We start from the raw sequence: 12,085 nt of genomic DNA on the forward strand, positions 1-12,085 counted from the left end.
TGATTGTACGCAAGAGAATAGGGACAAGAGAGAAAAATGATTTCCACAGTAAGAAACCCTGGGTTAGTGTAAACAGAGAATGATATGTGGCCAAAATCGTAAGACATCTTTTAGGGCGTGCTTTGTTTCGAGAATCGAGACAAAGAACTAAAAGCCTTATTGGATACCTCTTTCGATCAAAAGGTCTTGTCAATATCCAGGGTCAGGCCCACCCCTAAGAATAGAATAAAAGTAGCCTAATCAAGATTGACTGCACAGATGGTGTGAGGGGAGAGTGAAACAGAAGTCGAGCTAGTCGAACACACTTCGCGTGATCCCATGCTTTACCGAAGGAAGCTCTAGACGAGAGAAAGAGACTGCAAGCCAGCGAACTGCTCATGTGCGCCAGCTGTTGGTCCAATCGGGATGGATATCAACTGCAAGTTACGGTTGTATGCTTTTGCTGTATAACTAATGTGTTATATTCCATCTTAAACTCTGATTAAACACAATATATCCACCAAATTGGTTTACAGTCGATCCTGATTATTAAAGTGACCAGAGATAGTCTTAAACTTGGCTATTTCCAACAGCTCACACAGGATGAGCAGTCAGCTTGGATCAGGTACAGAAGTGCTGCAAAGGGGAACTGTACTGAAGTAAGAATTCATACTGTGTTAAAGCTTGTCCTTGCTCATGTGATGTGGCACTACTACAGATATTACCAAAAGTAGCTTTGCCACTCGAATTGACATTGTTGCTTGGCAATAAAATGAGTAAGAAAGGAGGATAGAACATGGACTTAAATGTGCCTTGTAAAGTCATTCAGATGTCCCTACCCACTACAGAACCAATTAATTACTTTTCAAGTCACTGTTCTTGCACAGGCAAAGGACATAACCAATATACGCACAGCAAGGTCTCATAATAAGCAAATAAATCAATTTTTTGTGGTGGTGATGGTTGAAGAAGGAATGCTGGCCCAGAGATCAGAACCTCTGCTCATCAGCAAATAGTAGCATAGGATCTTTTACATCCAGGCAGAGGGATCTTGGTTTAACATCTCATCCGAAAGATGTTACCTCTGATGATGTAGCACAATATCAGTACAGAAATAACAGCCTAGATTGCCTGCTTAAGTCTCATGCCACTTGAACTCATAACCTTTTGACTCAGAGGTGAATCAATCTGACACTATGGGCCCAAGTTTCGGCCTCAGTTGCTCCTGATTTTTTCGGAGCAACTGGTGTAGAACGGAGTATCTTAGAAATTCAAATTCTCGGCATTTAGTTTGCTCCAGTTCTAGTTAGTTAGAAGAGTTTCACTTTGGAACAGAATTTTTTTTTCAAAAGGGGGCGTGTCCGGCCACTTACGCCTGTTTTCAAAGTTTTGGCAGTGAAAACTTACTCCAAACTAACTTAGAATGGAGTAAGTGAAGATTTTTGTACGCTCGAAAAAACCTTGTCTATACTTTAGAAAATCAGGCGTAGGTTACAAATCAGGCGTAGGGAATGGGGGGGGGGGGGGGGTTTAAAGGGAAGTTTACAAACATTAAACACTTCAGCTTTACAAATAAAGAGCCATCATCAATAATAAATGATAAATACATCAATAAATAAACCAATAAATCAATCAAAAAAAAATAAGAAATAATTTTTTTTTTAAATCAATAATTAAAACATTTTCTACTTACCGACTGCAGCACCGGGAGCCCTCCAACAGCGTGCTGGGATGCTCGCCCCCTAGTGTGTCTCTGTCAATGTCTCTCTCTCTGTCTGTCTGTGTGTGTCTCTCACTCTCTGTCTGTCAGTGTCTGTGTTTCTGACAGCAAGGGGAGGAGGTGGGTAGAGGGAGAGAGGGGGGGCAGGGGGAGGGGAGGGAGGGGGGCAGAGGGGGAGGGAGGGAAGGGGGAGAAGGGGAAGGGGAAGGGGGAGAGGGGGAGGAGGAGGGGAAGGGGGGAGGAGGAGGAGGGGAAGGGGGGAGGAGGAGGAGGGGAAGGGGGAGGAGGAGAAGGAGGAGGGGAAGGGGGGAGGAGGAGAAGGAGGAGGGGAAGGGGGGAGGAGGAGAAGGAGGAGGGGAAGGGGGGAGAAGGAGAAGGAGGAAGAGGGGAGAGGAGAAGGAGGAAGAGGGGAGAGGAGGAGGAGGAGGCGAAGGGGAGAGGAGGAGGAGGGGAAGGGGGGAGGAGGAGGAGGAGGAGAAGGGGAGAGGAGGGGAAGGGGGGAGGAGGAGGAGGAGGAGGAGGAGAAGGGGAAGGGGAGAGGAGGAGGAGGAGAAGGGGAAGGGGGGAGGGAGAAGGGGAAGGAGGTGGAGGGAGAAGGGGAAGGGGGGAGGAGAAGGGGAAGGCGGGGGAGAGGAAAAGGGGAAGGCGGGGGAGAGGGGAAGGGGAAAGGGGGGGAGTGGAGAAGGGGAAGGCAGGGGAAAGGGGGGGGAGTGAAGAAGGGGAAGGGGAGGGGGGGAAAGGGGAGGGGGGGAAAGGAGAAGGGGGGGGAAAGGAGAAGGGGTTGGAAGGGGGGAGAGGCGGGCCGGGCCCGGCCGGGCCCAAGACTTTGGGCAGGGCCCGTCCCCAGCACCAGATTCACAGGTAGGTGGCGTTGGGTCGGGTCGGGAGCGCGGGTCGGGTCGGGGGGAGTGCGGGTCGGGGTCGGGAGCACGGGTCGGGTCGGGGGGGGCAGAGGGAGGTCGGTTCGATTTGGGTCGGGGGGGGCGCGGGAGGGAGTCAGGTTCGGGTCGGGGAGAGGGAGGTCAGGTCGGGTGGGGGGGGGGGCAGGGGGAGCGTGGGTCGGGTCCAGTCCGGGGGGTCCGGTCCGGTCCGGTCCAGGGGCGGGGGGGGAAGCGGGAGTTGGGTCGGGGTCGGGTCGGGTCCGGTCCGGGGTGGGGGGGGGGGGGTGGGGAAAGCGGGAGTCGAGTCGGGTCGGGAGGAAGCAGGAGCTGGCCGTGGGAGGCAGCCTTATGCACGCAGCCCCATGCACGCAGCCCCAGTGAGCCCATTCGGCCACGGCTAGGGGCTGCGTGCTTCGGGCCCCTCCCACACAGTTTTGGGCACCTGGAGCTACTGCACATGCGCACCCACTGTAGCGCGCATGTGCAGAGGTCCCGGCACTGTTTCCAGCGCAGGGACCTAGCTCCGCCCCCCCACAGCTCGTGCTGCGCCGCGCCCGACTCGAGGACCAGCAGGGAGCCGGAGAATCTAAGTTTTTTTTAGGCGCACTTTGTGCCGCGAAAAACGGGCGTCCAGATCGGGGCTGTGCCGTTCTAGGCGCGGCCTGAAACTTGGGCCCTATATAACCATCCAATAGTATTCAGACCAACAAATAAGTTCTTAGCATTTTCATTGGTACCATATAATAGAAGATGTCAGCTGTGGCTCAGTTGGTAGCAATCTTGCCTCAGAGTCATAAGGTTTCGGTTCGAGTCCTGCTCCAGAGATTTGAGCACAAAACTTCGGTTGACATTTCAGTGCAGTACTGAGAGAGTGCAGAACTGTTGGAGGTGCTGCCTTTTGAAGGCCATGCTTACTCTCTCAGGTGGACATAAAAGATCCCATAGCACTATTTCAAAGGAGAGCAGGGGAGTTCTGCCTGTAGACCTGACCAATATCCCTTAATCAACATCACTAAAAAAAACAGATAATCTGGTCATTATCACATTGCTGTTTGTAGTATTAGGACCTTGCTGTATGCAAATTGGCTGCTGCAATTCCTATATTTACAACAGTGACTACACTTCAAATGTATTTCATTAACTATAAGCACTTTGGGATGTCCTGAGGTCATGGAAGTTGCTAGTTCTTTCTTGCTTTTTAATCCTAGATTTTGTTTTATACACAGCAAATAATATTATCACCAGTCCTGTTATATACAAGGTTGCTGACAATTTCTATTGAATATATCAGGATTGCTGCGATGTTCTGAAATTGCTGCATTTTAAAATCATACCCCCTTTGGTCATTTCTATGTTCCCCATCTTTCCTTTGAATCGTTTCTTTGAGAGCCATTCCCGCTGTCGCTTGAAATCCCACAGTACTTCTTTCAGTTGACGGGTTTCTTCATCAAGTCTGTGGTTGGCTTCTCTGAGTTTTCGGGACTCATTCCGTAACTGTTGGATTTCTTCCAGTAAATCGAACGTGGTGTCCTGTAATGTATGCCGTGATGGATCACAATGCAATCTGTTAATCTGAGAGTGTTAGAACCAGAGTAAATCGGACAGCCATTCTAGTCAGTTTTACATATAATACAGTATAGGTTTTCTGATTGGGATCGCTGAGATTTCTGCCTGCTAGCAGACACTTGCATTTGTTAACTTACCCAGCACAATCATGTCTGTTGTTGTAGAGTCATAAAAATGTTTTCTGCAATGACGGTACTGCTTTGCTTTGGGCAGCTCAGACTGCCAGAGGTTAGAACAGATTGGCCCCAGGAATGTGGTAACATTACACAAAGAAAGATTTGCAAACCATTGATACAGAATATAGCGGAAATGTGAAATGGAACTGGGGGAAATCACGTCTTAATGATACAGTGCAAGAAACAGAAATACCCACTAGATGGGAGTCTGTGTGCTAATTTAGCAAATGCTTTAAATTTATTCCAAAAATATTAAAAACACAAAAACAGAAAATGATGGAAGTGCACAGCAAGTCAATCAGCGTTGGACAGGGAACAGATTTCCTGTGATAAGTCCCAGCTACAACATTAGCTTATCTTTCTCTTACAGATGATGAGTCTGTATACTACCAGCATTTGCCATTTTTATTTCATATTTCCAATATTTCTTTTGATGTATAATTAAATCATTTCATTTGCTCATAATTAATTTTAAAAGCATGCTGTGTAGCTAATGTGTGGAAAATAACCTGTAGTTTTCATACACCATTGCCAATTTGAGTCTAATCTTTATTCAATCTTTTGTTCTGCATTTTAAATGCATTAAATTGCCAGACGCACAAGGAATGAGTTGCAGTTGTATAGCTTCTGCAACGACAAGAAAAGAGCTATTATGATGTACACTCCCACTGGGAGTGCAAAGTTGGACAATTATCCCTTATAGGCAAGTCGAATCATGTTGTAAATTATATTAAAATTTGTCTAGGATATTAGAAACCTTAGGCTAGAATTTCCTTGCATGGGACATTAGTGAGAAAAGGTGGCAAAATTGAGCGGTAAGGCCGAATGCTGCATTCCTGCCCCGAGTAAGATTTTCCTTTACGTGCCCCATGCCCCTGCTGGAACTGCTGCTATCTGCCCCTTCCCCACCTCTTGCATAAAAATGCTCATGGAGCCTAGGTTCCCAATGGTTCCTGCCATTACCATTCAGACCACTGGGTTCTTTGAATGGAGGACGAGGGTTCAGTAGCCTTGTTTCTTATTAGGTCTCGGCCTTGTCTGAGGCCGAATAAAGAATTCTTGTTCTTTTCTTCGAGGCTCTTCTGCCTCTTTAAATCGCTGACTGCCTCTTGTGGTGCTGATGTGGCAATCCCGCTGCAGCACTGTCAGAGGTTGAACCCTCATAGTGGCAGGTTCCCACCACCAGCCCGCCCTGCATTACAAATTACCCCATGCCAGGAAAATAGGTCGGGGTCAGGGGGGCAGTCAGACTCAACATTATATTTTAAACTCTCAAAACTTACTATAGATTCCCCTTCATTTCCTGAAGGAATTGGAAAGTAAAATTCACCTTGGGTGGTATCGCAAAGCTGGCAGCAATGCAAAATGTGCATCGGAAGCCCGTTTTACACTCTGCCACATTTTCTTTTCGAACAATTGAAAAGAAGAAACAGTCATCGTGTCAAGCAGGTTGCTTGATGTACTACTGTCCGATTAGCACTACCATCAAAGATAAATCTTAACCCATTAACTGCCTTACTGGGGTACATTTCCATGAGTAGTAGTTGTCCCCCAGCTCTTTAACCAAATGACCATTGATCATATGCAAGACTTGACGGTGACACTTGGCAGGCTATTCCGACAGTTGTCAATTTAGCAATGTGTCAGTCCCAGTAATTCTTCAAATTGCGCACCTTATCTTTAAAGTAGTCACACTCTTGCTTGGCATCCTGCAGCTCTTCTGCATGTTTAGTTCTTAATTTAGCTATCTCGCCTCTCAGTTGGGAGATTTCCTCATCAGCCTTGGTGAGTTCATTGACAGCATTATCATTGGCCTCCTGGAGATCCTTGAGATGGCTCTTTAGGTCTTCTGGGGAAAAAAAAACAAGTACTTTAGTTGCAATGACGTGAAAGAAAATAAAAACAACTACTCGGCGAAAACACAGCATCACGTTCCACATATACACTGATGACACCCAGCTTTACCTCACCACCACCTCTCTCAACCCCTCCACTATCTCTGAACTGTCAGGCTGCTTGTCCGACATCCAGCCCTGGATGGGCAGAAATCTCCTCCAACTAAATATGGGGAAGACTGATTCTCATCTTTGTTTTCAAATCCTTCCATAGCCTCGCCCCCTCCCTATCTCTGTAACCTCTTCCAGCCCCACAACCCGCTGAGATCTCTGTGCTTCTCCAATTCTGCCCAATTGTGATTCCCCGATTTTTATCGCTCCACCATTGGCAGCCATCCCTTCAGTTGCCTGGGCTCTAGTCTCTGAATTCTCTCCTATAGCCTCTCAGCCTCTCTTCCTCTTCTGCAAGACACTCCTTAAATCTTAACTCTTTAATCAAGCTATTGGTTATTGCCCTGATATCTCCTTATTTGGCTCGGTGTCAAATTCAGATTGATAATACTCCTGTGAAGTGCCTCAGGATGCTTTACTATGTTACAGGCAGTATATAAATGCAAGTTGTTGTTGCTAGAATATTGTTTAGAAAGGAATATACTGTGCATACATCGGCTGTGAATGAAGTACCAGAGATACATGGAGCAGTAAGTTTGCCCAAGGACCCAGCTGAGGGAAGGTTGGCTGCAATGATCCACAGTACAAGTGGTGTATTATGACTGTTAACACCTTAGAAGGTCAGGGTGAAAATTCAATATGGTCTTGGATTTATTTAACTCTGGTTGTTTACTCACATCAGGAAACCAAATCAACTGGGGAGAGTCAAAAACTTAAAATGGCTTCTTCTCATTAACGTCTATTCTTATACATCATAGATCATTTACGCTGTGGCTATCTTAAAAATGCTCCATGGAAACGGGATCATGTGAAGACAATACACTCCATATATAAACAGTTACACTGTTATGGCAGTAATTTGGACTTAAAATTCCAAATTTTGTGGCTCCTTTTGAGAGTTACTTCTTCATTTCTTAGTGCCTTAATGGATTGGAAATCTCAAATGGTATTATCAGTCATGTGAACTACTTGCTGGACAAGCAGCCTTCATTGGAGGAGTGAAGGGACATCACAGCCATGTTACAAGAGCAGGGAGGAAACTAAAGGTAGAGGTCCCCAGTGTAACGGGATTCCCATTTTCAATGGAAACCTTCCTGAAGGAGAAATTAAACACTGAACATAAAGGGAATAAAATGAAGAAAAGTGATTGCAATTCTTATTGCTCATTTGATTTTCAAAATGCCCATCGTTGTACCAAGCCTGCATTAAGATTTTTTTCTGAAAACATACACAGCGCAAACATCTGAGGGGTTTCTGTCGATCTCTCGCTGTAAATCACCAGAAAACAGCGGGGAACTGGTCTCTGTCTTATCAAGGATAAGTGGAGGTATCAACAATGTCGCTTGCTCACTCAGGACCGGGCGTAATACTATAGTCCTGAAATCCCGAAATTCTATGCAATATGAATCCCTTTTATCTAATTTAATGGCCTTGAAGCAGGTTTATTCAAGGCCGTTTTTCAGTTGCACATTGTTCTTTTGCATTGTCAGGTCTTTTTTAAATCTGTTTGTCAGGTACAGTGGATTTTGTGGGTTGGTATATATAAAAGCACTGAATATAAAAACAAAGGTCCCAAAAGCACACAGCCATTTCAGAATATTGCCAACATAGCTTTTGTGGGAAACTGTAAAATGGCCCAGCCTTCCCTTGGAGTTTCCACTTTGGCCTGTTATAAGAGAGGTTGAGGTTAGGGGCGTGCATTCTGCGTGTCAGAGTTCCTGCACTCCGGGTTTTCAGTGGGGCTTGGAACAATATTAGTAGGCCAGGCTTACCTCACTAATGGGTGGAAATGGGATCTCTCTGGAGTTCTAGGACAAAATCAAAGACTGATGGAGAGAAGTTGGGTGCATTGGCACCTCCCATTAGCCCCCCCAACTAACGGGGTGCAAATGCCATTGCGACTGGGCGCTGACATCGATTCCCGCCATATTCAATGGGAATTTAGCGGTGCTACAGCATTACGCCCCGATCTCCTGCACCCAGAGATCGTGATGTCATCGCCATGCCCTTGTTTTTTTGTGGGTTCCTGCCCGCGATGGTTCAGCCCGGCCCTCTGCTTTAAGTGCGGGGCTGATCACACGGGTTCGTCGCTCCCTAGGTGGTGCAGGTATTATACAGCCCGAAGCGATGCTCCTTCCCTTTCAGGGTGGGAAGGGCCATTTGAACACAGCAACGCTGAACGGCCCAGTGTGCAGCGCTGCTGAGGTTTCCGCCCCGCCTGCTCCACTAACACTCCAAGAAGGAAGTGGAGCTCTTGATTTAGCAATGCATTACCTTCTTGGAGCGCAAACGGCAAATGTTTTTAAAGTTTGAAATCTGTTGTGCCTGCCGCTAACTTTTCAAACTTTTAAAAATTCATGCCCCAAATGGGTCGATAGTGAATTTCTCCTCCAAGATTCCTAAAGAGGAGCTCTATTTATATATCTTTACATGTCACTCTCTTGCCAGGGCTGCTACCTGGGTGGAGGGGTAGACTTGATATTACCCCCTCCTCAATTTTCCAGTGTGGCAGGTGCCCTTACTGTGACACAGGAGCTCATCAAGGGCCCCCAAATACACCCCCCCCCCCCCCATCCACAACCTGGAACATCCACTTGGCACAGTATCTGAGGTTTCTAGTGGGCATGATCTTGGTGTCATTGTTGGGATCACTGGCCTGTGGATTTTAGAGGCTTAATTTTTTAGATTTCTTATTTAGAAGATATGTTACCCTTAGTTTTATTTTTCCTTTGGTGATTCCCTTCCTCCTCTCCTCCCCAAATCCAAACCATGCACTTCATGTTGCAATCAAGAGTCTCCCTGGTGCAAGGGTCAAGGATGTCTCGGAGCGGTTGTAGCGCATTCTGGAGGGGGAACAGCCAGCTGTCGTGGTGCATATAGGTACCAACGATATAGGTAAAATAACGTGATGAGGTCCTACAAGCTGAATTTAGGAAGCTAGGAGTTAAATTAAAAAGTAGGACCTCAAAGGTAGTAATCTCAGGATTGCTACCAGTGCCATGTGCTAGTCAGAGCAGGAATGGCAGGATAGCTCAGATGAATACGTGGCTTGAGGAGTGGTGCAAGGGGGAGGGATTCAAATTCCTGGGATATTGGAACCGGTTCTGGAGGAGGTGGGTCTTGTACAAACTGGACAGTCTACACCTGGGCAGGACCGGAACTGATGTCCTAGGCAGAGTATTTGCTAGTGCTATTGGGGAGGGTTTAAACTAAAATGGCAGGGGGATGGGAATCAATGCAGGGAGGCAGAGGGAAGTAAAAAGGGGGCAGAAACAAAAGGTAGGAAGGAGAAAAACAAGAGTGGAGAGCAGAGAAATCAAGGGCAAAAATCATAAAGGACCACATTACAACATAATTCTAAAAGGACAAAGAGTGTTAAAAAAAAACAAGCCTGAAGGCTCTGAGTCTCAATGTGAGGAGCATTCGTAATAAGGTGGATGAATTAACTGCGCAGATAGCTGTTAACGGATATGATGTAATTGGGATTACGGAGACATGGCTCCAAGGTAACCAAGGCTGGGAACTCAACATCCAGGAGTATTCAATATTCAGGAAGGATAGACAGGAAGGAAAAGGAGGTGGGGTAGCGTTACTGGTTAAAGAGGAAATTAACACAATAGTAAGAAAGGACATTAGCTTGGATGATGTGGAATCTATATGGGTAGAGCTGCGAAACACCAAAGGGCAGAAAACGCCAGTGGGAGTTGTCTCCAGACCAACAAATAGAAGTAGGGAGGTTGGGGATGGCATCAAACAGGAAATTAGGGACGTGTGCAATAAGGGTACAGCAGTTATCATGGGTGACTTTAATTGACATATTGATTGGGCTAACCAAACTGGTAGCAAGTGGAGGAGGAGTTCCTGGAGTGTATAAGGAATGGTTTCCTAGACCAATATGTCGAGGAACCAACTAGAGAGCAGGCCATCCTAGACTGGGTCTTGTGTAATGAGAGAGGATTAATTAGCAATCTGGTTGTGCAAGGCCTCTTGGGGAAGAGTGATGATAATATGATAGAATTCTTCATTAAGATGGAGAGTGACACAGTTAATTCAGAGACTAGGGTCCTGAACTTAACGAAAGAAAACTTCAATGGTATGAGACGTGAATTGGCTAGAATAGACTGGCGAATGATACTTAAAGGGTTGACCATAGATAGGCAATGGCAGACATTTAAAGATCACATGAATGAACTATAACAATTGTACATCCCTGTGTGGTGTAAAAATAAAAAAGGGAAGGTGGCTCAACCGTGGCTAACAAGGAAAATTAGGGAAAGTGTTAAATCCAAGGAAGAGGCATATAAATTGGCCAGAAAAAGCAGCAAAACTGAAGACTGAGAGAAATTTAGAATTCAGCAGAGGAGGACTAGGGGTTTAATTAGGAGGGGGGAAATAGAGTATGAGAGAAAGCTTGCTGGGAACATAAAAACTGACTGCAAAAGCTTCTATAGATATGTGAAGAGAAAAATATTAGTGAAGACTAATGTAGGTCCCTTGCAGTCAGAATCAGGTGAATTCATAATGAGGAATAAGGAAATGGCAGACCAATTGAACAAATACTTTGGTTCTGTCTTCACTAAGGAAAACACAAATCCTTCCGAAAATACTAGGAGACCGAGGGTCTAGCGAGAAGTGGGAACTGAGGGAAATCCTTATTAGGCAGAAAATGGTGTTAGGGAAATTGAAGGAACTGAAGCCCAATAAATCTCCAGAAGCTGATGGTCTGCATCCCAGAGTATTTAAGGAAGTGGCCCTAGAAATAATAGATGCATTGATGGTCATTTTCCAACATTCCATGGACTCTCGATCAGTTCCTATGGATTGGAGGGTAGCTAATGTAACCCCTACGTTTTAAAAAAGGAGCGAGAGAGAAAACAGGGAATTATAGACCGGTTAGCCTGACGTCAGTGGTGGGGAAAATGCTGGAGTCAGTTATTAAAGGTGTAATGGCAGTGCATTTGGAAAGCAGTGACAGGATCGGTCCAAGTCAGCATGGATTTATGAAAGGGAAATCATGCTTGACAAATCTTCTAGAATTTTTTGAGGATATAACTGGTAGAGTGGACAAGGGAGAACCAGTGGATGTGGTGTATTTGGACTTTCTAAAGGCTTTTAACAAGGTCCCACACGAGATTAGTGTGAAAAAGTAAGACACATGGTATCGGGGGTAATGTATTGACATGGATAGAGAACTGGTTGGCAGACAGGAAGCAAAGAGTAGGAATAAATGGGTCCTTTTCAGAATGGCAGGCAGTGACTAGTGGGGTGCTGCAAGGTTCAGTGCTGGGAACCCAGCTATTTACAATATACATTAATGATTTAGACGAAGGAATTGTATGTAATATCTCCAAGTTTGCAGATGACACTTAAGCTGGGTGGCAGTGCGGGCTGCGAGGAGGATGCTAAGAGGCTGCAGGGGGACTTGGACAGGTTAGGTGAGTGAAATGGGCAAATGCATGGCAGATGCATTATAATGTAGATAAATGTGAGGTTATCCACTTTGGTGGCAAAAACAGGAAGGCAGATTATTATCTGAATGGTGACAGGTTAGTAAAAGGGGAGGTGCAACGAGACCTGGGTGTCATGGTACATCAATCATTGAAGGTAGGCATGTAGATACAGCAGGCAGTAAAGAAAGCAAATGGCATGCTGGCCTTCATAGTGAGGGGATTTGAGTATCGGAGTAGGGAGGGCTTGCTGCAGTTGTACAGGGCTTTGGTGAGACCACACCTTGAGTATTGTGTGCAGTTTTGGTCT

The 12,085-nt window shown here is 45.9% G+C and overlaps 1 long non-coding RNA gene across 1 annotated transcript in view; it reads left to right on the top strand.

Moving 5' to 3' along the window:
• Positions 1–12,085, top strand: part of LOC139275715 (uncharacterized) — a 37,041-nt gene that overhangs the window by 8,548 nt on the left and 16,408 nt on the right. The gene's annotated exons all lie outside the window — the stretch shown is intronic.

The sequence above is a fragment of the Pristiophorus japonicus genome, chromosome 11, assembly GCF_044704955.1.
Source record: "Pristiophorus japonicus isolate sPriJap1 chromosome 11, sPriJap1.hap1, whole genome shotgun sequence".
Classification (NCBI taxonomy): Eukaryota; Metazoa; Chordata; class Chondrichthyes; family Pristiophoridae; genus Pristiophorus; species Pristiophorus japonicus.